Here is a 23913-nt window from a genome sequence, read left to right on the forward strand (position 1 = left end):
GGTTAGCCGATGGCACTCGCTGGCATGCTAACCGCCTGCGTAAGGTGCAGGCCCCACCCGGGTCCGGACTGGGTGTACCGGCCGTTACAGCCCTGCCGGCTACACAGCTTGATGTGGCAGCCGCCCCAGCTGTCCAAGCACAGGCCGCAGTCGAAGAGCGGCCACCAGACATTGCTGCTGCACCCGAGGGTCGCCCAGCTCGGGCTCGCACCAGGCCTAGACACCTGGGGGACTTTGAGACTGAGTATCACACCTAGGTTGTGTGAAGGGGGGGGAAATGTTATGTCTGGTGGTTCACAGACATACTCTAAAAAGGTTCTGTCATTTTAAGAACGGTTTCTGTTTACGACACTCCCCGTTCCGGTTTACGGGAGTCAGTGGGTTTTTTCATTCATTCATGTTCTGGGTTTGAAATAAATGGAGTCACGTCAACTCCGACTTGAGTTACGTGTCACGTTATCTTTTGCAACATAACACCAACATGCAAGATTGTAAGATTTGGTAAGAGGTCTCTCCCGCACTTGCCCATCACCAGTCGTCTCCAACCACCTTCAACCAAGGCGCCCATCGATCGGTAAACTGTACATTTTGTAATCTCAACATACATGTTATATTTTCCATTGCATAAATTCCTTTAACTACTGTCTGAAACTTGACTATTGTTGGAGGGTCTTTCTTAAGCCAGTTCTCAAATACACCTTCTGGTGCTACCTAAACACATCATCAGTGTTGTATCCTGGGGTCACGGGGTGTTTCTGGTCTCACAACAGACACCCACGCTCAGGTGACCCAGCCGGGGTGATCAAATCCCCGGTGTGCCTAGGTAGCTTTTGTGGTCCATGGATCGCCCCGCTTGATCCACAGCCATCTGGACACCTTCTCTGCTGCGTCGGAGATGTTTTTGATGGCTTTTCTGTGCTGCAGTCCCTTCACTCCCAGCGTCTTGAGTGCCCTGCTGAGAGACTGGCCGGCAAATCCTCTGCAACTGACCTCAATGGGGTTGCATCGGGTCCTCCATCTCTTGCTTCGGTATTCACCTGCCAGCTCCTCATACTTGGCCCTCTTCCTCTCAAAGGCCTCCTCCATCCGGTCTTCCCAGGGGACAGTCAACTCCAGCAGGACCACCTGTCTTGTTGACTCTGACGCTAGGACCATGTCAGGCCTTAGTGTGGTCACTGCAATGTTCTCCGGGAACTTGAGCTGTCTCCCTAGGTAGACCTTCAGCTGCCAGTCCAGAGCTGTTGCCAGCAGCCCCCTGCCTGACTCCGGAGCTGCTGGGGCTTCTCCCCAGCCCTAACAAAGGCGATGTACTGCCTTGATGGTTGCTGGCCTTTACTGGTGGAGATCCCTGTGCAGATGGCCTCTGCGATGACCCGCAGCACTTGGTCATGGCGCCAGCGGTAACGGCCATCACCCAGTGCCTTAGGGCAGCAGCTCAGGACATGCTCCAGCGATCCAGTTCTTTGGCAGAGGGGGCAACAGTGGGTTCTCGGCCAAGCCCCAGCGGAAGAGGTTGGACGGACTCGGGAGTACGTCGTACACTGACTGGATGAGGAACTTAATCCGGTGTGGCTCAGATCGCCATAACTCTGTCCACGTTATTTTCCGGTCAGCTGCCTCCTCCCATCGGGTCCACGCCCCCTGCTGCTGCATCCCTACTGTCCTACTGCAGCGGGCTTCCTCCACCCTGCTCGGACCTCCTCCTGGATCAGTAGCCGCCTTTCCTTCCCCTGGGTCTTGTTGTACGAAGGTCTTGTGTTACTCCCGAGTCCTGCCCGTCCAAAAGCCACTTTTCCAACCAGCTCGCTGTGCTGCAAGCGGGACTGGTCAACCGCCTCTTGAGCCCTCCACTTCCTGCCGGTCCTCACTTCTATGCCTACCGAGGAGACTTTGGTGTCCCTGGAGTCTCTGTACAGCAGCACCTCTCTTGCTCGGGTGACCATAAACTCCTCCATCAGACTACTGAAGGGCAGCTTCAGCTTGTTGTTCCTCCCGTACAAGGCGATGCTGCTGAGGCTTCGTGGAAGGCCCAACCACTTCGGTAGAAAGGAGCTGACCTTCCTCTCGAAGCACTCGACGGTGGTCATCGGCACGTCGTAGACCAGCAGTGGCCAGAGGAGTCGTGGCAAAATGCCATGCTGGTAGATCCAGGCTTTAAACTTTCCTGGTAACCCTGACTTATCCACTGCCTTCAGCCAGGATCCCAACTCCTCAGATGTTGCTTGGAGTGCTGCGGTGTCCTTCAGGGTGCAGTCGTAGATCTTACCCAGACTCTTAACTGGCTTCTCTCCCACAGATGGAATCTCGGTGGCCCCTATTGAGAAGCGAAACCGGTCTGTAACCTTCCCCTTCCGCACCACCAGGGACCTGGACTTGGAGCTGGCTTAAAGTCCAGCTAATGAGGCGCTCGAAGGCCTTGAAGGATCCATCTACAGCCCGGGACTGATGTTGTGGTCACTTTCAGATCATCCATAAATGCTCTGATAGGGGGCTGCCGCATACCTGAGTTGGTTAGTGGGCCTCTGCACTCCACCTCTGCTGACTTCATCAACATGTTCATGGCCAAGGCAAACAATATCACAGAAATGGTGCATCCTGTGATAATGCCCTTCTCAAGCGGATGGAATGTGGATGTTACTGTTCCAGAAGTGACTCTCAAACTGAAGCAGCTGTAGTAGTCCAGTATGACTTCTTTGATCTTTCCTGGAACGTGGTGTCAGTCAAGTGAGGTTTCCACCAGCTTGTGTGGAATGGACCCGTAGGCGTTGGCAAGGTCGAGCCAAAGGACTGCCAGATCTTCTTTGCCCTCACGAGCCTCCCGGATCAGCTGGGTGATGACTCCTGTATGCTCGATGCATCCTGGAACCTTTGGGACTCCCCCTTTCTGCACAGAGGTGTCGATGTACTGTACCTGTTCCTCAGGAGGAACTCCGTCATGCGCCGGGCAACAATACTAAAGAATATCTTGCCCTCGACGCTGAGGAGTGAGATGATCCGGAACTGCTCGATTGTAGTTGAGCTCTCCTCCTTCAGAATCCAGACACCCTCTGCATGCCTCCACTGCTGGGCCACCTTCCCTCTTCTCCAGATGACTTTGAGGATCCTCCATAGTAGCTTCAAGAGTCAAGGGCATCTCTTGTAGACAACATATGGCACTCCACTGGGGCCTGGCGCTGAATTGGATCTAGCTGCCTTTACAACCTCCTCAACTTCCTTCAAAGTTGGCTCCTTGGTGTTAAATGCTGAGGGGAGTTCTGGCGGAGCTATGAATGTCCTGCATGGCCCCAAGTATTTCTCTCTTGCACTGTCACTGTAGGTGGCACTGAGGTACTTGTTAACCTCGTCTTCAGTGCAGGCAAGGTGGTCACTTCTTTTCTGTCTTCTTGGTGAAACCAAAGGGATTGGAGATGAAAGCTGCACGTCTCCTGGCTCTCTCCCTGCCCCTCCTTCTATGCTACTCGGCTTGACGGAGGGTGATGAGTTTTTTCCTCAGGATGTTACGGAGCTCTGCCAGCCCAGCCTTCTCCTCCTCCTTTGCCTGCTTAAACTGCCGACCAAGCAGTCTAAGCTCCTGCCGTAACTGGCTTATCTTGACCTCCCGCCTGTTTGGCTCCCCTAGACGTCTGGTTGGCTGCTGTTCTTTCATGCCAAATCTTTCAGCACCTATGCTGATGATCATTGCCGACATTGTCTGCAACTTCTGGTCAGCAACTCCCCTTGCTGTAGAGTCAAGGACTTGATCCAGGTCTTCATCAAACTGGAGCCATTCTCTTTCCTTGTTGGCTGAACGCAACATGACCCGGCGATGTTCGGACTGCCTGACATAGGGCGGGGCTTGTGGAGATTGGAGGGTCTGGGCACTGTGGGTTGACTCCCGGCAGTGCTCCTCCTGCATCTCACCAGGTACTTGACCTGTGCGTTGCACCACAGCGTCCCTGTCAAACATTTCATTTTGGTCTGGTGGATCTTCAGACCACGCGGGTTCTTGCAGACTTTGCCACATGAACAGACTGCATTCATCGTCATTTTTTTCCATTAGCATGGGTCGTCGCCTGGTTGTCTGTCCTGTTGGGGTGCTCATCCTCCCCCCCTCTCGGGCACCCCTGGGGGTATAATACAGTAGGGTTTTCCGTAGCTTGATTGTGGGTGCACCCTCACGGGAGCTGCAGTTCAGGGTTATTGCCTTTTTGGTAGCTGCAAACAATATATGCAGCAGGTATATCTTTTTTATGCTCATCCCTGCATCAGGAATAACCCCCAGGATGGCCAATAGTGGGTCCCTGGGTAGAGAAACAACAAATACTTTGTCCAATAAGTCAAATATCTCACACCAAAAGTTGTGCAATCGGGGGCACTTCCAAAATATATGTGTGTGGTTTGCAAAGACCTCCAACATTCACTTGTTCGATTGGGGTCTATTTTGGAAAGGATACCAGGGGTTCTGAAGAATCTATGGACTATTTTCCACTGGTATTCTCTCCATAGCTTTGCATTAGTTACTTTGTGTATTTCTGATGTAATATTGTCCCAAACCTCCTCCCTTATTTCTATTTCAAGCGCTGCTTCCCATTTTTGTTTGATATGTAGGGTGTTTTCTTGTTTCATGGCAGACAGTATTCGGTATACATTAGATATTGGTCTCCCTATGTGCTCTCCATTTTGAATTTTTGTCAGGTATAATTCAATCGTGGAGATTTTTTAATGCAGTTCCAGTCTGGGTGTTTAAACAAATAACTTCTTATCTTAATATAATATTGAAATCCGATCTTGGTAGGTTGAATTCATTCATCAACTGTTCGAATGTCTTCAATTCCTGGTCCTCAATGAGCTGGTGGATGTAGTTAAGATTTAGATGTCCCCATCTTTTGTACCCTGCATCCAATTTTAAAGGTATAAAACCCTTTAAATGAGCCACACCAGACAACACAGACACATCACAAGGGAGGCCAAAATTCTTCTGCACCTCTCTCTCTCTGCACTTCACTTATAATGAATAACTGTGGATTGAGCTGAAGAAAAGAAAGAGAAGAAGAGGAGAGAAAAAGGGTTGAGGGGCACTGCTCAGTGAATAATGTTGGTGTCCCCCTATAGCGTAGCTCTATAGAGGGAATGCGCATGACGTCACAGATGCGACTTCACAGCGGGTTACGCCCACTGAGTGTCAGAAAGACTGAGTGTCAGAAAGACTGAGTAGAGTGGCAGCGTAGACTTTCAGTTTGAGCAACTTGAAAACATCTAAAATGGGAAAGAGCTGTTGTGGGATCGAATGTACTCATAGATTTAGCAAGAAATCGGAGTTATCGTTTTACAGACTGCCGAAAAATAAACTTAGGAAAGAAAAATAGATCGCTGCAATTCACAGAAACAACTGGATTTCAGGCAGCGAAACGTGGATTTGCGGTTCCCATTTTGTATCAGGTAATGTTGGATGTTTGGGTAGCTAACGTTAAACGGTCAAATCATAAAGTTCAGTGTCCTCATCACTTTAATTTCTACAACAAATCCTGCCTTGAAGTAGGACCCAGCGTCAACACTTTTGTAAGCCGTCAAGCTTTGCTTTGTGTATTTCCCCGGCGTAGAAATGAAGTACATATAAACTTCAAACTCGATTCGTGGCCAAATATTAATGTCCATGGACCACTGGTTCTTGGGGTAACAGTACGGGTCACTGTCAAGTCCAACTGCCTTTAATTTAAGCCCATAATCGGCTGTTATCCCGTCTTCTCCACAGTTTCCCCTACTAGTGGCAGCCATTTTTGCCACTCAGTCAGTGCGAGTAAGGGGGCTGGTCCAGTGGGGAAGTGACGTCAATGCAGACCCTCTATAGCAGCATATCTACAACGAAGCTCTGTTTCAGACCAGCTGCTCTAGTCTGCAGCTGCAGCTATGAATACTGGCCCTAACACACTTAAGTTTAGATTAACTATAGGCTTTACTGAACAGAGATGTTTTAAGTCAGGCAGCTGTTTAGGATGTCTTAATGCAAATGTCTTCTGTGTCACATAGTGAAGCCTGCGGAGAGCTAGTTTCCTCAGGTGGAGGTCAATTGAACGGGTAGGATGACATACACATCTGGATCATCAATTTAATCCACCAAATATAAAATATTTTACTACATAAGGGTTCCAGAATAGATGCACTAATCAAATCAAATTAAATTTGATCATTTTTTAATTTTTTATTTCATAGTTTTGTTTTCAGCATTAATTTAGAAAACATGTGGTCTCAAGCATTTCACAAAAAAGCTAATAAATTAATTTTAAATCCAACTAGATAGAATTTAGTCCAGTCCAATTCAACATAAATCTATTTATATAATTCTAATGTATAAAAAAGTAGCTCAGGTAAGCAAATCAGTGAGTTTCTGATTATCTTGTCCTAAAAACAAATGATGACAAGCAGATGAGAGGAGGAAGAACTACCTTTTAACAAGGCGAGATCTCAAGAAGAACCCAAGTCCAATTTTCATCAAATCTCTCACTGCAACATTTTGGATCAGAAGGAGGCATGTTAATTCATTTTAACCTGATAATAAAGAACTTCAGTAGCCAAATCCTGAAGAACCAACAGCATGAACTAGTTTGTGTCCATCAAGTCCAGGACAGAGGATAAGGAAGCTTCTGGGTCCAATAAGGGATTCTGTTTTGTTACTGTGAGTTACTGAGTTTCAGGAAGTTATTGTTTATCCAGGTTTGGATGTCAGTCAGACAGTTTGTGATGTTAGAGAAAATGAGTGGAATGGTGGATTTAGTTGAGCTGTATAGTTGTGTATCATCGGCATAGAAGGGTACTATGGGTTTGATTTGAAGATTTTTATTTCAAACATGCATAAAAAAACAGAATACAAATGCTCGAAACAGAGTATGATTGAAGTAAACACTTATCGAGTCCTACCCCTGAATCTTACATACATTCTTACAAATAATAAGACCAGTTTCAATAAGCTTACTTATAAAACACCCATACCTACTTTAATAAATGTTCAATACAGTGATATAATACTCAATTATATGTAAATATAGTCAAAACAAAATAAACACCCATCATTTAGTTGTGCTACTATGTATGTACGTACAAATGGAAGTAATTATAATGCATAGTATTACATTATCATTACTTTACTATAATACTATAATATAATAGAGAACAATAGACAGCAATTGAATAACAATATACTTGAATAACTATATAAGAGTAGATATGCTATATATGCACTGGTTCATATATTTACCTCCAATTATATACATAAAATTTACTATAAATCTATATATCGACATATCTACATATAACTATAAATCAATATATATTAATAGAGATATAGATACCCAAATACTGTACATATAATACAACTCAATATATCCATTTACACATATAACATATCTATATATATAACATATCTATATCCATAATATACATCTACTAATATTAATAAATGTACATATCTACATGTTTATTCGCATCTGTATTTTGAATAGAATGTGTCTTTGTATCATTTTTTTAATTGTGATATGTTTTGACCTTGTTTTAGCTCCAAGTTCAGGCTGTTCCACAGTTTCACTCTGCAGGTCGACATACAGAATCTCTTCAGTGTTTGTGCGTCTGTTGAGAACTTTAAAATTAAACTGACCCCTGAGGTTGTAGCCCCCCTCTCTTTCAAAAAATGTCCCCTGTAAATGTCCCGGGAATTAATTATTCTTTGCTTTGAACATTATTTGTGCTGTATTGAAACTGACAAGATCCAGACATTTTAGTGATTTGGATTGTAGAAATAATTGATTAGTGGGATCCTGGTAACCTGCTAACCTGCAAAAGGGGTGACATGGGTGTTGTGGGATTTGCAGTTGTTGATGGAGACATAATGATGCGGATGGTGGCAATTAACCTAATTAGCTATTAAATGCATGTCCAGTTGGTTTTTACTTCTGCCAATTACTTTTCTAGCCTTTTGTTGCCTTGTTCCAACTTTTTGAAATGTGTTGCTGCTATCAAATTCAAAATGAGTTAATGTTTTCCATGAAATGACAAAATATTTCAGTTTCAACATCTGATATGTTGTTTATGTTCCATTTAGAATAACACGTTTAAGAGATTTGCAAATCATTGCTTTCTGTTTTCATTTACACATTTACACAGGATCCAAACGTTTTGGGAATTGGAGTTTTACATCTAACCAGCTGTGAAAATTTTGAGAACAATGTTTGACTATAGCCTCAAGTTCAATAAGCAGGTTAGAAAGATGTAAGAAAGATTAACCTTTTCCATCTTTGTCTTCTGGCTACCACGAAGCTCTTCCTCAGCCAGTATGATCTGGAGAACACATTTCATGCCTTTTTTCTTCATGCTGGCCTGAAAAAGTCTTCCATCAAGTGCCTTTAATGTTCACGTAAGGGTTATGGTTAGGGTTGCCAACCATCCCTTGAAAAAGGAAATCGTTCCGTATTTATAAATTAAAGTATGTATCCCATATTGAGCTAAAATGAGACGCGCTTCGTCCCGTATTACTGTGAGAGTCAAAACATAGTCATAAAATGCCAATGGAAAATGGCAATTCATAAGTTTTTGTAGTTTTTTTTTAGTTTTACTAGAACTGCAGCCTACAGTCATGTCTTTTGAGGCACATATATATAAGTTTTCTACAGACTTTCTGGTTGCACATTTGTTATTGCACCATAAAATGTGCAGTATTATTGATGTTCTTCTTTCTTTCTATTGTTTTATATAAATGTATACAATTTTAAGTTAAACAGGAGAGGTTTCTGTTCAAGAAATATACTTATTTTATTTTGTTTGAGCAACTTAAGTCTGATGACTACTCGCTCAGTGGGCTTTGTGATCCAAAAGGAACTGTGACATCACAGACCCAAATAAAAATGGAATTATCCAATTTCCCCAAGTTTTGAGCTCCGCCTAATCACATCGTGTTGCCTTTGGTATACCTCAGAGGTTCAATTCAATTCAATTTTACTTATATAGCGTCTAATACAGCAGATGTTGTCTCTAGACGCTTTCCAGAGATCCAGAACATGAACATGAACATGAACATAAACATAAACATAAACAAACATAAACCCCCGAGCAATTATTATATAAACAATGGCAGGTAAAAACTCCCATAGTGGGAGAAAAGCCTTAAGCCAAACAGTGGCAAGGAAAAACTCCCCTTTAGGAGGGAAGAAACCTTGAGCAGGACCAGGCTCATAAGGGGGGACCCTCCTGCCGAAGGCCAGACTGGGGGAGTCAGGGACGTCAGCAGCACACAGCAGGCAGGTGGAAGCAGCAGCGGGATGACCAGATGGGGAAGGGGGGGGCGTCAGCAGCACACAACAGTCATGTGGAAGCAGCAGTGGGATGACCAGATGGGGAAGGGGGGGTCGTCAGCAGCACACAACAGTCATGTGGAAGCAGCAGCCGGATGACCAGAGGGGGGGTGGTGCAGGCAGGCGGAAGCAGCAACAGCAGACATCCACGTAGGCAGGTGGAAGCAGCAACGGGATGACCGGGGATGGGGGGGTGGGGGCGGGAACACAGGCCAGAACGCAGCTCCCGAGGCTCCAGCCTGCAAACATGCACAAAAGAGGAAAAGGGGGGCCGGCACAAGAAACTACTGGAACGATGGACAAAATTGATAGCTATGAAGTATTTATAATAAATAAAAATGGTAATGGAGAAGAGAGGCAGGGAAAAGGAGAGGAGAAGAAGGGTGAGAGGCACCGCCCAGCGGATCATGTCGGTGCCCCCCTGCAGCATAAGCCTATAGCAGCATATCTACCGCGAAGCTATATTTGAGACTAACTATTATAGCTTTGTTCTATAGCTGCAACTATGACTACTGACTCTAACACACTAGAGTTTACACTACCTAGAGATTTACCAACACCAGCTAGAGGTTTACTAAATACTAACTATAGGCTTTACTAAACAGAAAGGTTTTAAGTTTAGTTTTAAAGGTGGAGGTGGTGTCAGCCTCCTTATCCCAGATTGGAAGTTGGTTCCAAAGTAATGGTGCCTGATAGCAGAACGCCCGCCCTCCAAATCTACATTTAGATACTCTAGGAACTACGAGTAAACCTGCACCCTGGGAGCGGAGAGCTCTGCCAGGAACATAAGGCACTATCAAATCTTGTAAATACTGCGGAGCTAAGCCGTTTTGGGCTTTATATGCAAGTAATAAAATTTTTAATTGAATTCTGAATTTTACAGGTAGCCAATGGAGCGACGCTAACACTGGAGAGACGTGGTCTCTCCTGCTGATTCCTGTCAGCACTCGTGCTGCTGCATTCTGGATCAGCTGGAGCCTATTCAGCAAATTACTTGGACATCCTGCTAACAACACATTACAGTAATCCAGTCTAGAAGATACAAACGCATGAACTAGTTTTTCTGCATCCCTCTGCGAGAGGATTTTCCTAATTTTTGCAATATTACGGAGATGGAAAAACGCTATTTTACAAACCTGATTAACATATGGTTTAAACGACAAATCCTGATCGAAAACAACACCAAGGTTTCTCACAGTTGCACTGGAAGCCATCGCAACACCATCTAATCCCTTCCTAAGATGCTCTGGACCAAGAATGATAACCTCTGTTTTATCTGAATTTAGAAGCAAGAAATGTATGGACATCCAGTCCTTGATGTCCCTAAGACATGCCTGAAGTTTAACCAACGGTTCTGTCTCATCCGGCTTCATAGACAAATAGAGCTGCGTATCATCAGCATAGCAATGAAAGTGTATGCCGTGATTCTGGATTATACTTCCCAACGGCTGCATGTATAAACTAAACAAGATTGGCCCTAGCACTGAACCCTGCGGAACACCATATCAGACCCTTGACTGTTCTGAAGAAAACTCATGTACATGAACAAACTGGAATCTGTCAGATAGATATGATTTAAACCAACGTAGAGCTGTCCCTTTAATCCCAACAACATGCTCTAACCTGTGCAGTAAAATGCCATGATCAACAGTGTCAAAAGCAGCACTGAGGTCCAGTAGAACCAATATGGACACTAATCCCTTATCTGAGGCCATAAGAAGGTCATTCGTGACTCGAACCAGTGCTGTCTCTGTGCTATGATGCATTCTGAACCCTGACTGAAAGACTTCAAACAGATCATTTCTATACAAATAGTCACATAACTGGCTTGAAACTGCCTTTTCCAGAATTTTAGATACAAATGGAAGGTTAGAAATTGGCCTATAATTAGCTAAGGTGTTTGGGTCAAGGGAAGGTTTTTTAAGTAAAGGTTTAATTACTGCCACTTTGAAAACCTGTGGTACATATCCTAAGCTTAGGGATAGGTTGATTTGGTCCAGTATTGTCACACCAATAAGAGAAAAAACATTTTTAAATAGTCGAGTCGTGATGGGGTCTAACACACATGTGGTTGACTTAGCTCTATTAACGAGTGAAGTCAGCTCAGGGAGGTCTATAGGATCAAAATAGTCTAGAGACAAGTCAGAGCCTAGGGAAGTCGCTAAAGCTGAAGAAACACCTACAACCGGCTGGTTGATTTCTTCTCTAATTCTCGTGATTTTACTGTTAAAGAAGCTCATAAAGTTCTCACTACTGAGAGCTGCAGGAATACACGGCTCCACAGAGCTGTGTCTCTTTGTAAGCCTGGCTACAGTGCTGAACAGAAAACGTGGGTTACTTTTGTTATCCTCTATCAACGTTGAATAATAAGCTGTTCTTGCTTTGCGAGTGGCTTTTTTATATACTATTAGAATATCTTTCCATTCACGATAAGAGTCTACAGACTTACAAGAGTGCCACTTCCTTTCCATTTTACGCACGCTTTGTTTCAACATGCGAATATCTGAATTGTACCAGGGAGTTAAGCTCCTGTGGCTAGAAACCCTCCTTTTCAAAGGAGCAACTTCATCTAAAGCTGAGTGCAACAGATCAGCAGTGTTACTAACAAGAAAATCAACATCAACATCAGAGGTAGAACCCAGGTCACTGGCCTCTATTGCTTCAGTAGAGGCTTCACTATTTTCCACTGTCGCAAGATGAGCAATGGTCTCCTTAAATTTAGCAATAGCTTCATCAGACAAACATCTGCTAAAATAATACCTCCTGCCCTGCACTTCAACATCAACAACATTCAATTCAAACGTTATTAAATAATGGTCGGATAAAAGGGAGTTAACAGGTGACACCAACAGATCATCAGTTTCAACACCGTAGGTGAGAACGAGATCGAGAGTATGATCAAAACAATGCGTCGGCCCGTCCACTTTTTGTGAGATACCCATTGATTCTAGAAGAGAATTGAAAGCTAATTTAAGATTATCGCTTTCAACATCCATATGAATATTAAAATCACCCACTATGATGAATTTATCTGTACTGATCAATAATCCAGAAAGGAAATCTGAAAATTCAGACAAAAACTCTAGATAAGCGCCAGCAGGGGGCCGATACACTACCACTAACACAACTGGCTTCTCTGATTTCCAGCTCGGAAATTTCAGACTAAGCGTGAGGCTTTCAAACGTATTATAATTGCACTTACGTTCAATTTTTGTTTGGAGACTGGAGTTATAAATTGCTGCGACTCCTCCGCCTCGGCCCGTGTTTCTAGGAATGTGATGATTAAAGTAGCCGGGCGGAGTTGATTCATTCAAACTAACATACTCTTCCTCCTGTAACCATGTTTCTGTTAAGCAGAAAACATCACTCCTGCTCTCTGTAATTATATCATTTACTAACAGAGACTTGGAGCTTAACGATCGTATATTTAGTAGTCTGCATCTAATTTTTCGGTCTCTTATTGGTACCAAATGTGCATTGGTTTGAATTTTTACAAGATTATTTTGGTTAACGCCTCTATAACGCCGCACCTGGTGAACTAGTGGAGGGCGGGGAACTGCAACTACTTCTATTTTGCTAGGCACCTGGTTAGAGTTACCAGTTACATCATGTAATCTTATAGTTTTGTTGGCAGGCGTTGGTCCTCGAGAAGCAGCAGAGAAGTGTGTTAAACTACAGCTCTGCATCCTGGCCTGGACCCTGCGATGTCAGGGAGAGGGTCTAATGAAACGGGTGGTTTAGTGGTTAGTAATTGATTTTAAAAGAGACTACGGATATAACACGGAGAGCAGGCTTCTGTGAATAGAAGTGCTAAGGAAGCTGTTGACGGTATCTAGTGTTGTATGTTCCAAAACGATGTGGGGAGAGGGGCGACACGCCCACTTAGGAGACAGGAAGTGGATACCATTTCATACCATTGGCAGTAACGGTAATGCGCTATCTTCTGTATAGAGTATCTTTGGTCTCATGTCTCAAACAGGAGGGATGATAGACCAAAATAGGAAAAGTATTTACAACCTATGGCTTTAATCTATACTAAAAAAAAAAAAAAGGCATGTAGGGCATGCTTGATATACGCTCACATTTCGTAAATCAGCTAATTGATAAAATAGGCAAACTGTTTCTCATCGACCTGAAACATCACTGCGCTTATCATCCCCAAAGCGCGGGTCTAGTTGAAAGGACAAGCGGTACCATTAAAAATCGACTGGAAAAATATATGGAAGAAACTGGTCGAAGTTGGGTTCAATGTTTGGATCTAGTAAAAATGTACTTTAAACATCACCGTTTAAGTACGCCGTACAAGATGTTATTCGGCAGACCATATAGGCTCCCGGCCTTTAAACACCAGTGGAAAACTGAGGAAGAAACAGATTTATCTGATTACATGAGACAGATGCGGGAAAAACAAAGAAATTTGAAAGACGAGTCCAATACGCCTATCGATCCACAAGAAGATCAACTAGTGGAACATGAAGACTGGGACTGGGTCCTGGTACGGAGCATAAGGAGAAAAAATGTTGGCATTCCGCCAAGTGGGAAGAACCACATCAGGTGCTGCTGACGACGCCCACGGCTGTTAAAATATTAGAAAGGAGTACGTGGGTACACCAATCACATTGTAAAAAGATTATTTCAGAACAACCCTCAAAATAGAGTCTCTGAGAACAGAGCCTGGTAATAGAGCAGATCTGTCGCCAACTAGAGGCAGGTAGGCTCGAAAGCCAGTGAAGAGCCTGCAGCATTCTCAGGATTAACGAGACCCGCTTAGAGAGGAGGCTGTTTTGAAATAACAACAACAATGATATCCTGGACAAACTTGTCCAGAAAACAGAGGACATGCGTAGTCCCCTGCAGTCCCAAGCGCTCAGATCTTTAATACCTCATGCTGGGGCCTGTTGCTCTGGGCATGGTCATCGGGTGCTGACCCTTATTTCCCAATCATAATGTGTGTAAATGACACCATGAAAAGTACTGACAAACCCAGGGTAAGCAACTACACACAGACAGCTGGAGTGTCAGCCATCAGTGTGTCATAATACCATCAGTGTGCCATCTACTGACATGGATGGATGGTTCCATGTTGCCACCGGAATTTCGGGACAAAATAACAATTGGATGCTTATGACTGAGCAGGCGGCACAAACCGTGGGACAGGATTGCCTTGTGTGTATGGGACCAAGGCCCTTGCTACAGGTCGTTCCCGCCACACTAAACTAAACCTGTTTAGTAACGGTTATGAATTCCACTTATCTGGCACCAGATTCATCTTGTGTGGCGTGGGATAAGGTGTATCCCGTGACTAAAGCACAAGGAAAGAAGCCAGTGTTCTCAAAGAACGTGCCACGTTTGAATTTTACCTGCATTAATATGACAGGAAATGGCCCCGTATTGGGCAGACTGCAAGCCGACTATTGTACAGATGTTTCAGAAACCAATCACACTTTTGTTCCGGTGAGCAGGGCAGACATCTGGTGGTGGTGTGGTGATGAACGCCTATTCGACCGTTTACCAAAAAACGTTACCGGCCTGTGTGCCATAGTTTCTCTGATTCTTCCGGTCAGAGTAACTCCAGTAACAATGGATGGTTTACTGCTGACCATAGACCACGTGCTGCCCGAACGCTGGCACCGAACCAGACGATCCGCATCGTGGATGAAAGGCCACGATCCCACCTACATCGACTCAATAGGTGTTCCCCGCGGAGTACCGGACGAGTACAAATTGGTTGACCAAGTTGCCACAGGATTTGAAAGCCTACCCTTAATCTCTGCTGTGTTTCCCATTGTACCAAATAAGAATGCGGACCGCATTAATTACATCCATTACAATGTACAACGTCTAGGAAACTATACCGCGGATGGGTTTGAGGCCGTGCATGAACAGTTGTCCACAACCTCATTGATGTCATTTCAGAATCGAATAGCATTGGACATGCTGCTGGCGGAAAAAGGCGGAGTGTGCACTCTGTTTGGTGAACAATGCTGCACATTCATCCCGAATAATACCGCCTCGGACGGAAGCCTGACTAAGACCATTCAAGGACTTCGAGCCTTAAACGCTAAAATGAAGGAACATTCAGGGGTAAATACCTCCATGTGGGAGGATTGGCTGAACGTGTTCGGACGCTACAAAACCTTAGTAGCCTCGGCGCTCACATCCATAGCGGTGTTTGCGGCTATCCTCACACTGTGTGGCTGCTGTTGCATTCCGTGTCTCCGAGCTCTCCTCAACAGGTTGATCGTGACGGCCCTTGGGCACCAACCGCCAGCATCACTACAGGAGACATACCCCCTGCTGGCCACGGATTCCTCGACAACGGACAACGAGGACGACAACGAAGGAGAAGAGGATGATGACACCGACGACCACCCGCATCTGCCGGACCTGTTCCCTGATCTCGGGACTCATGGAGAAGATGAACATTGCTGATCTCTGAGTGTAAATGTGTGACTACAACAGAAATGAACTCCTAGTTGAAAATCTTCTGAGAAGACTAGGTTGTGATATGAAGTATGAGGTGTTGTATAAGCATGCATGATAAACAGGAGGGAAATGTTGGAACTATTGTAAATAAGTAATAAGTTATCATGCTTGCTATTAACAGAACGTATGATGATTTGCTTACGCCTGTGACGCACTGATAAAACAATGCTGTGTTTAAGTAATTATAAGTGCTGCACAAGAAGTTTCCGGATATCAGCATAAAGCAGATATCTGCGGAGAAGAGGAAACTTCTTGTTGCTAAACAAATGAGAACAAGAACGAATCAATGCCTGACTCAATACCTGAATCCGCTGACTGCGACCACTCCTTTTTCCCCTCCCTTTAGGGGCGCAGTCAGCTCTGTAAACTAGGGTACACCCAGAGTGAATAAAAGCAAGGAAGCAGCAGAAACAAATTAGAGTATGTTGGAGATCTTACAAATCTCGACTGCTCTCCTTGCAAGTAAATTCTAATCGTGTTTGTGTCTTTCTTTGTCTCCAGAGAGTTTGATGATACAAATGTTACGTGCCTAAACCTAACATTTACTTGGTCCTTCGAGCCGGAGGTCAACATATCTTGACGGTTCCAGCGGTTCGACGCGAACGCGGTGCACAAAGACCTTGGCCGGTGCACAAAGACCTTGGCCAAGGCACAGACCCTTTTGACGGGACCAACTTCGGTTGACCGCTGGACCCGAGGATTGACGACATCCGAAAGCAGGAGAGATAGACACATCACAGGGTGAGTCAGTCTTATTATAGTAATATAGTAATAAGAGTTGAAGAGACCTGAATTGATAAAGACGTCTGAAGTATGTTAAAGGCCTGAGGAAGGATATACGGGTCCTCTACTTAAGAGAAGTAGTTTTTAATTGCCGTTAAAAGTAGCAGCAGAGACAAATTAGAGTATGTTGGAGATCTTACAAATATCGACTGCTCTCCTTGCAAGTAAATTCTAATCGTGTTTGTGTCTTTCAGAATCAGAATCAGAAAGGGGTTTATTGCCAAGTTTTCACACAAGGAATTTGTTATGGGGATTGGTGCAACACAATACAAATATAAAAACAAATATATAAGAGATAAAATAAAATAGAATTAAATGTATAAACAATAAAAAGTATAAACAGTAAAATAAAATGTAGACCAGAAATGTACAAAATTAGGTTTTAAAGTGCCGGGTGAGTCTGTACAAAAGTGACTTAGAAACTTAGGATAGGTAAAAAGTATAAACAGAAATGTACAATGAGGTTTGTAAAGTGCCGGATATGAGTCTGTACAAATGTTACGGGGTTGGAATATTTACGTTAATGTAACGTAGAGTGGGATGGGGGGGCAGTCCTTGGTAGTCGGGGGGGAGGGGGGACCGGGGCCTTGTTGATGAGGAAGGCTGCAGACGGGAAAAAACTGTTCTTGTGGCGTGAGGTTTTGGTCCTGATGGACCGCAGCCTCCTGCCAGAGGGAAGAGTCTGAAAAAGTTTGTGTCCGGGGTGGGAGGGATCTGCTGCAATCTTTCCTGCACGCTTCAGGGTCCTGGAGGCGTGCAGGTCCTGGAGAGATGGAAGATTGCAGCCAATCACCTTCTCTGCCGAGCGGATGATACGCTGCAGCCTTTCTTTGTCTCCAGAGAGTTTGATGATACAAATGTTACGTGCCTAAACCTAACACAAAGCTACAACTGTCAGATAATTATATATATATATATATATATATATATATATATATATATATATATATATATATATACATATAGATTTTATCATATGAGGACAGATAATTTGTGCTGATTACAAATATAATAATATATTAAAGCTGCAAGCAGCGATGAACGGGCCCTCGCACTCACGGCCACCACCCCCCATTAGCATATCAGAAATGACACCACCCACGACTCTCTATGTTAAACCATTCAAAAGTTATAGTATAAAATCGGGACAACCAATCAGAAGAAGGGGCGGGGCTAATTCAGGCCAATGAAGCTCAAGGACTCAATACCGATTCAGGTGACATCACCCACGACTCTCTATGTCAAAACATTCAAAATTTATAGCAGGAAATATGGACAACCAATCAGAAAAAGGGACGGAGCTAATTTTCACCAATTATGGTCAAGGACTCAATACCGAGTCCCATGACACCACCCACGACTCTTTATGTCAAACCATTCAAAAGTTATGGCAGAGAATAGTATTCTAGGGGGCGCATTTTGCCACGCCCATTAATACAAACCATTAAATATCAAATTTATCGCCAGGCCTGGCTTGGTGCAAAATTTGGTGCCTTTTGGGGAACTATCAAATATGGACCAATCAGACCTTCATCTGATTGGTCCATATTTGATAGTTCCCCAAAAGGCACCAAATTTTGCACCAAGCCAGGCCTGGCGATAAATTTGATATTTAGTGCGCTTGTTGGCGTCTAGCGTCGCCACGGTAACACTTTTGAAAGAGAAAAGTAATGCGCGTCATTGCAGGATAGAGAGGCATATTTTGATGTATAACACACCTGGGTGCACGTTACGGTTCGGGCCGTATTAACTGCCGAAGGATTGGCATAAATTGCGCCAAAATTACACGATTAATTCAGAATGTTCAAAATGGCCGACTTCCTGTTCAGTTTCGGCCATGGCGCCAAGAGACTTTTCTTTAAGTTGCGACATGATACAGGTGTGTACCGATTTTCGTTCATGTACGTCAAAGCGTATTATGGGGCTTGAGGCACAAAGTTTTTTCTGTCTGAACCAATCAGATGAAGGGTGGGCACGCTTTTTGGCGTCTAGCGTCGCCACGGTAACGCTTTTGAAAGAGAAAAGTAATGCGTGGTGTCGGAGGATGGAGACGCACATTTTGATGTATAACACACCTTGGTGCACGTTACGGTTCGGGCCGTATTAACTGCCGAAGGAAGGCATAAATTTTGCCAAAATGACACGATTAAAATCAAAATGGCCGACTTCCTGTTCGGTTTCTCGACATGACGCCCAGAGACTTTTCTTTAAGTTGCGCCATGATACAGGTGTGTACAGATTTTCGTGCATGTACGACAAACCGCATTGTGGGGCTTGAGGCACAAAGTTTTCAAGGGGGCGCTGTTGAGCCATTTTGCTACGCCCATTAATGTAAACCATTAAATATCAAATTTTTCGCCAGGCCTGACTTGGGTGCAAAATTTGGTGACTTTTTGGGCACATTTAGGGGGGCAAAAAGGCCTTCCTTTTGTCAGAACAATAAGAAGAAGAAGAAGAATTCCTACAGATCCAATAGGGCCTTCGCACTGCAAGTGCTCGGGCCCTAAAAATTCCTGCAAATACAATAGGGCCTTCGCACTGCAAGTGCTCGGGCCCTAAATATAATATACTACAAATAATAGCAGTGACCAAAGGACCTGCAGAAATACTGCAGAAATGACATAGCAGCAGTTAAATGCATCACTGGAAAAAACAACCATTTTCACCTGTTTCAAGTAGATTTTCACTTAAAATAAGTAGAAAAATCTGCATGTGGAACAATATTTTATTGCTTGTAATGAGAAGATAAATCTTGTCCCATTGGCAGATTTTTCTACTTATTTCAAGTGAAAATTTACTTGAAACAGGTGAAAATTGTCAAATAAGTTATTTTTCTGGTGTTATTTTTCTCGTGATGACTAAATGTTGATTGTTGCTGTTTTGTATTGCATTTGTTTGCCTCAATAAAGTTTTGAAAAAAAAAAGCGCTTCCCAGAGCTTCCGGTTTTCCCTTGTTTTTGAGTGAATACAGACTACCGCTGCCTGTTGGTATGGAGGGGAATTACCTCTCACGCATGCGCAGAACGTACGTGCTAGTCAGGCCGTCGGGTGTCGTCTTTGCAGTGGGTTCAAAGAGCCGACAGCCCGACGCGAGCCGACACAGCAGTCGGCAGAGAGCGGGGGAAGTCGGGTTGGTGTGTCAAGGCCTTCAGAGTTTTCACTAAACCTGCTTTGTGAAACGGACCCCTGGAGCAGGTCGTCACTTGATGGCGGAGCAGGAACGATGTATTCCCTGCGGTGGCATGGAAGCGTGCAAACCTATATTCATTCATCTATAGCAATTCTTGCAATATATGAAAGAAAAGCTGTCTGGGCACCAGGTGGTTGCTGTAAAGGGCTATACAAATACATTTTTATGACTGACTGACTGACTGACTGACTGATTATTTTGAATCAGAGTAAGAGATTCAGTTGTTTATTTTCTTCAGCAGAACATTGCAAGTTGTACAGGTCTTCATATCCTCAAGGCACCCTTGTAATTTAATTAACTCATTTGTTTCATAGACAAATATAGTTGAATTTCATCTGTGTAATGAAGGAAATTCAACAAGTCTATGGTTAAATGTAAAATAAATTTGGATTCTCTCTGATATACATAGAATATCATGATTATGCAGCACTGAAATGTGGTAAGGTAAGGGTAGAAACAAGTCCATTGTCTGAGGCCATGAGAAGACCATTAACACATCTTATTAGCACTGTTTCTCTGCTCAAATGCAAACTGGAACTCCTGAAAGAAACTCCTGAAACAAACATTTTTATACAAATAGTTATATTATGCAAATAAATACTTTTCCATATAGGCAGTAACCAGAGCTATTATTACTAAACAAATTATATTACCACAGGCGGCTGAACTCTTCAAAAATTAATAATTCCTGTGTTTTCAAATAGACTAATGTTTAGCACATGGGCTTATAGACTCAGGGTCACAAGAACATGTACAAGGACTAAACCAATTGGATTATACAGGTTCTGTGTGAGTGTGTGAATCTTCTAAAATATGTTCCGAATCATAATAAGGATCAGCTAATAAAATTTATTTTTAATTTAATTTGAAGGAAGCTGCTTAGCCTAAAAAAGATTTTTTGTTTCTTTCTTAATAATCCCATGTGCTTCAGCAGTAACTACTTAGCATGTAATTATTGGACTAAAACAGATCATGCTTTGAGGGTTTGGTACAATTTTATCCCCTTGCTTAAGGCTTAAGGAATAAAATCTTGAATACCAGTACTGACCAAGCAGAGAGATGTGTAAACAACTTTTTTTAAAGAAAATTTGGCATTTTGCTTTTGTCCCCTAATTCAAATAAGCGTAGTTCAGTTGTCTCTTTGTGATAATAAAGACTGTAACGTCTGCAGTATCATGTGTGAGTACAATCCCTGCCCTAAAATAGTGAGTCCCTACTCTCTACTCTAATATAATTCTATAGATAGATAGATAGATAGATAGATAGATTGCATGCAAAATTTGGTGACTTTTGGAGAACTATCAAATATGGACCAATCACATGAAGGGGGGGCGCGCCTTTTGGCGTCTAGCGTCGCCACGGTAATGCTTTTGAAAGAGAAAAGTAATGCGTGTTGTCGCAGGATGGAGACGCATATTTTGATGTATAACACACTTGGGGGCACGTTACGGTTCGGGCTGAATTCACTTTCGAAGGAATGGCATAAATTTCGCCAAAATGACACGACTAATTCAAAATGGCCGACTTCCTGTTCGGTTTCGGGCATGTCGCCAAGAGACTTTTCTTTAAGTTGTGTACTGATACAGGTGTGTAGCGATTTTCGTGCATGTACGTCAAACCGTATTGTGGGGCTTGAGGCACAAAGTTTTCCGGGGGGCGCTGTTGAGCCATTTTGCCACGCCCATTAATGTAAACCATTAAATATCAAATTTTTCGCCAGGCCTGACTTGCATGCAAAATTTGGTGACTTTTTGGGCATTTTTAGGGGGGCAAAAAGGCCCTCCTTTCGTCAGAAGAAATAAAGAAAAAGAAAAAAAAAAAAATTCCTACGGATACAATAGGGCCTTCGCACTGAAGGTGCTCGGGCCCTAATAAATATGACGTTGTGCAATGTGGAAACAGTTCTATTCTATTTCAATTTTCAATTCAATTTTATTTATTCAGCATCTATTATAACAGAGGTTGTCTCTAGGATCTTTCCAGAGACCAGAACATAAACCCCCGAGCAATTATTACATAAACAATGGCAGGTAAAAACTCCCCTAGTGGGAGAAAAACCTTAAACCAAACTGTGGCAAGAAAAACTCCCCTTTAGGAGGAACAAACCTGGACCAGACCTGGATCATAAGGGGGGGACCCTCCTGCTGAAGACCAGCTGGACAGAGCAGGAAAAGAGAGCACAGACAGAGAGAATGAAGAACAGAGAAAGAGGAGGGGGCAGGCCAGCATGTCAGTAAGCATCTACCAGACTTCCACACAGACAGGTGGAAGCAGCAGTGGGATGATCAGAGGGGTGGGGCTGCAGGTCAGCACGCAGCTCCTGAAGCTCTGGCCCGCAAACATACACAAAAGAGAAAAGGAGGGGGGTGGGGGGGCAGACCAGCACAACAAACTACAAGAACAATGGAGAGCAATGATGGTTATGAAATGGTTTTAAAGGTGGAGGTGGTGTCAGCCTCCTTAACCCAGATTGGAAGTTGGTTCCATAGTAATGGTGCCTGATAGCAGAACGCCCGCCCTCCATTTGGATAATCTAGGAACTACCTGCACTCTGAGAACGGAGAGCTCCGCCAGGAACATATGGTACAATCAGGTCTTGCAAATATTGCATAGCCGTTTTGGGTTGTTTTGGGTTTCATACGCAAGTAATAACATTTTGAATTGGATTCCAACTTTTACGGAGAGCCAATGGAGTGAGGCTAACGCTGGTCTCTCTTGTTGATTCCTGTCAGCACTCGCACTGCTGCATTTTTGATCAGCTGTCAACAGTGGCAAATTATATTGAGTGTTCCTCGTGAGCTGTGTCTAACATTTGGAACAAGTACAAACAGTAATGTGTGTCACATCCACTTCAGCTCCATACCTGCATCACTCACCTGCCAGGTGCCAGATTGGTATTGTTTCATGCCTGACTTTCCAGCGTTTTTCCCTGGACTGATCACCTGTTCCTGCCACTGCCTGTCCCCAACCTGTCCGCCTGTCTCCGTCCTGGTGATCACCTCAGCCTTCTGTCCCCGACCACGAGTTCTGCCTGAGCATCTCTGGTTTCTGTTTGCTGCTCCCTGGGCTGCCTAGTGATTCAGTTCCTGTGCTCCGGCTTCCAGATCTACTCAGCGCTCCCAGCAGCTGTTTTCTGGCATTCACTCTCCTGCCACTTTGAGATTTACCACGATCCTGAGGACTGAACTCTGCTCTACTGCCTGCTGTGAGGTTGGCTTTATTAAAGACTTTCACTAAACACTCCATGCTGCATTTGGATCCGCCACACACCCTTGTCAATATTTAGCCAAGCCAAGCTAGCTTCATTTGTAAAGCACTTTAAAAGCAGCAACCACTCACCAAAGTGCTTTGCATATAAATGGCATTAATTTAGAATAAAATTAATAAATAAATAATGAAAGTTGTAATATTTAAAAGATGACATCAAACCAGTGCAAAGAAACTTGAGGCATTGTTTCTGAATAAACTGTGAAAGTAAGCAAAAAAAGAACAGCATTTTGAAATGAATAACAAATAATGAAATATAGTTTCATGTCATTTCTCAATCATGTGATTTTTTTGTGTTTAAAAAACCTTTTTCCAATAGTGAAGTTGAGGCCATCAGTTGGGATGTTTCTGAGTTTTGTCTGCACAGGTATTCTTAGCATTAGTACATTTTTAGGGCCCGAGCACTTACAGTGTGAAGCCCTATTGTATCTGTAGGAATTATTCTTTCTTTCTTTATTTTTCTTTTCCTTCTGACGAAAGGAGGCCCTTTTTGCCCCCTAAACGTGCCCCAAAAGTCACCAAATTTTGCACGCAAGCCAGGCCTGGCGAAAGATTTGATATTTCATGGTTTGCATTAATGGGCGTGGAAAGATGGCTCAACAGCGCCCCCTAGAAAACTTTGTGCCTCAAGCCCCACAATACGGTTTGACGTACATGCACGAAAATCGGTACACACCTGTATCATGTCGCAACTTAAAGAAAAGTCTCTTGGCGCCATGGCCGAAACCAAACAGGAAGTTGGCCATTTTGAATTAATCGTGTCATTTTGGGGAAATTTATGCCATTTCTTCATCCGCTTCAGAGCCCGAACCGTAACGTGCACCCAGGTGTGTTATACATCAAAATGTGCGTCTCCATCCTGCAACAACG

At 43.7% G+C, this 23913-nt stretch overlaps 1 pseudogene; it reads right to left on the reverse strand.

Moving 5' to 3' along the window:
• Positions 1-819: 819 nt before the first annotated feature.
• LOC133444922 (uncharacterized) lies at positions 820-3996 on the reverse strand (annotated as a pseudogene).
• Positions 3997-23913: the final 19917 nt, after the last annotated feature.

The sequence above is a fragment of the Cololabis saira genome, chromosome 5 (genome assembly GCF_033807715.1).
Source record: "Cololabis saira isolate AMF1-May2022 chromosome 5, fColSai1.1, whole genome shotgun sequence".
Classification (NCBI taxonomy): domain Eukaryota; kingdom Metazoa; phylum Chordata; class Actinopteri; order Beloniformes; family Belonidae; genus Cololabis; species Cololabis saira.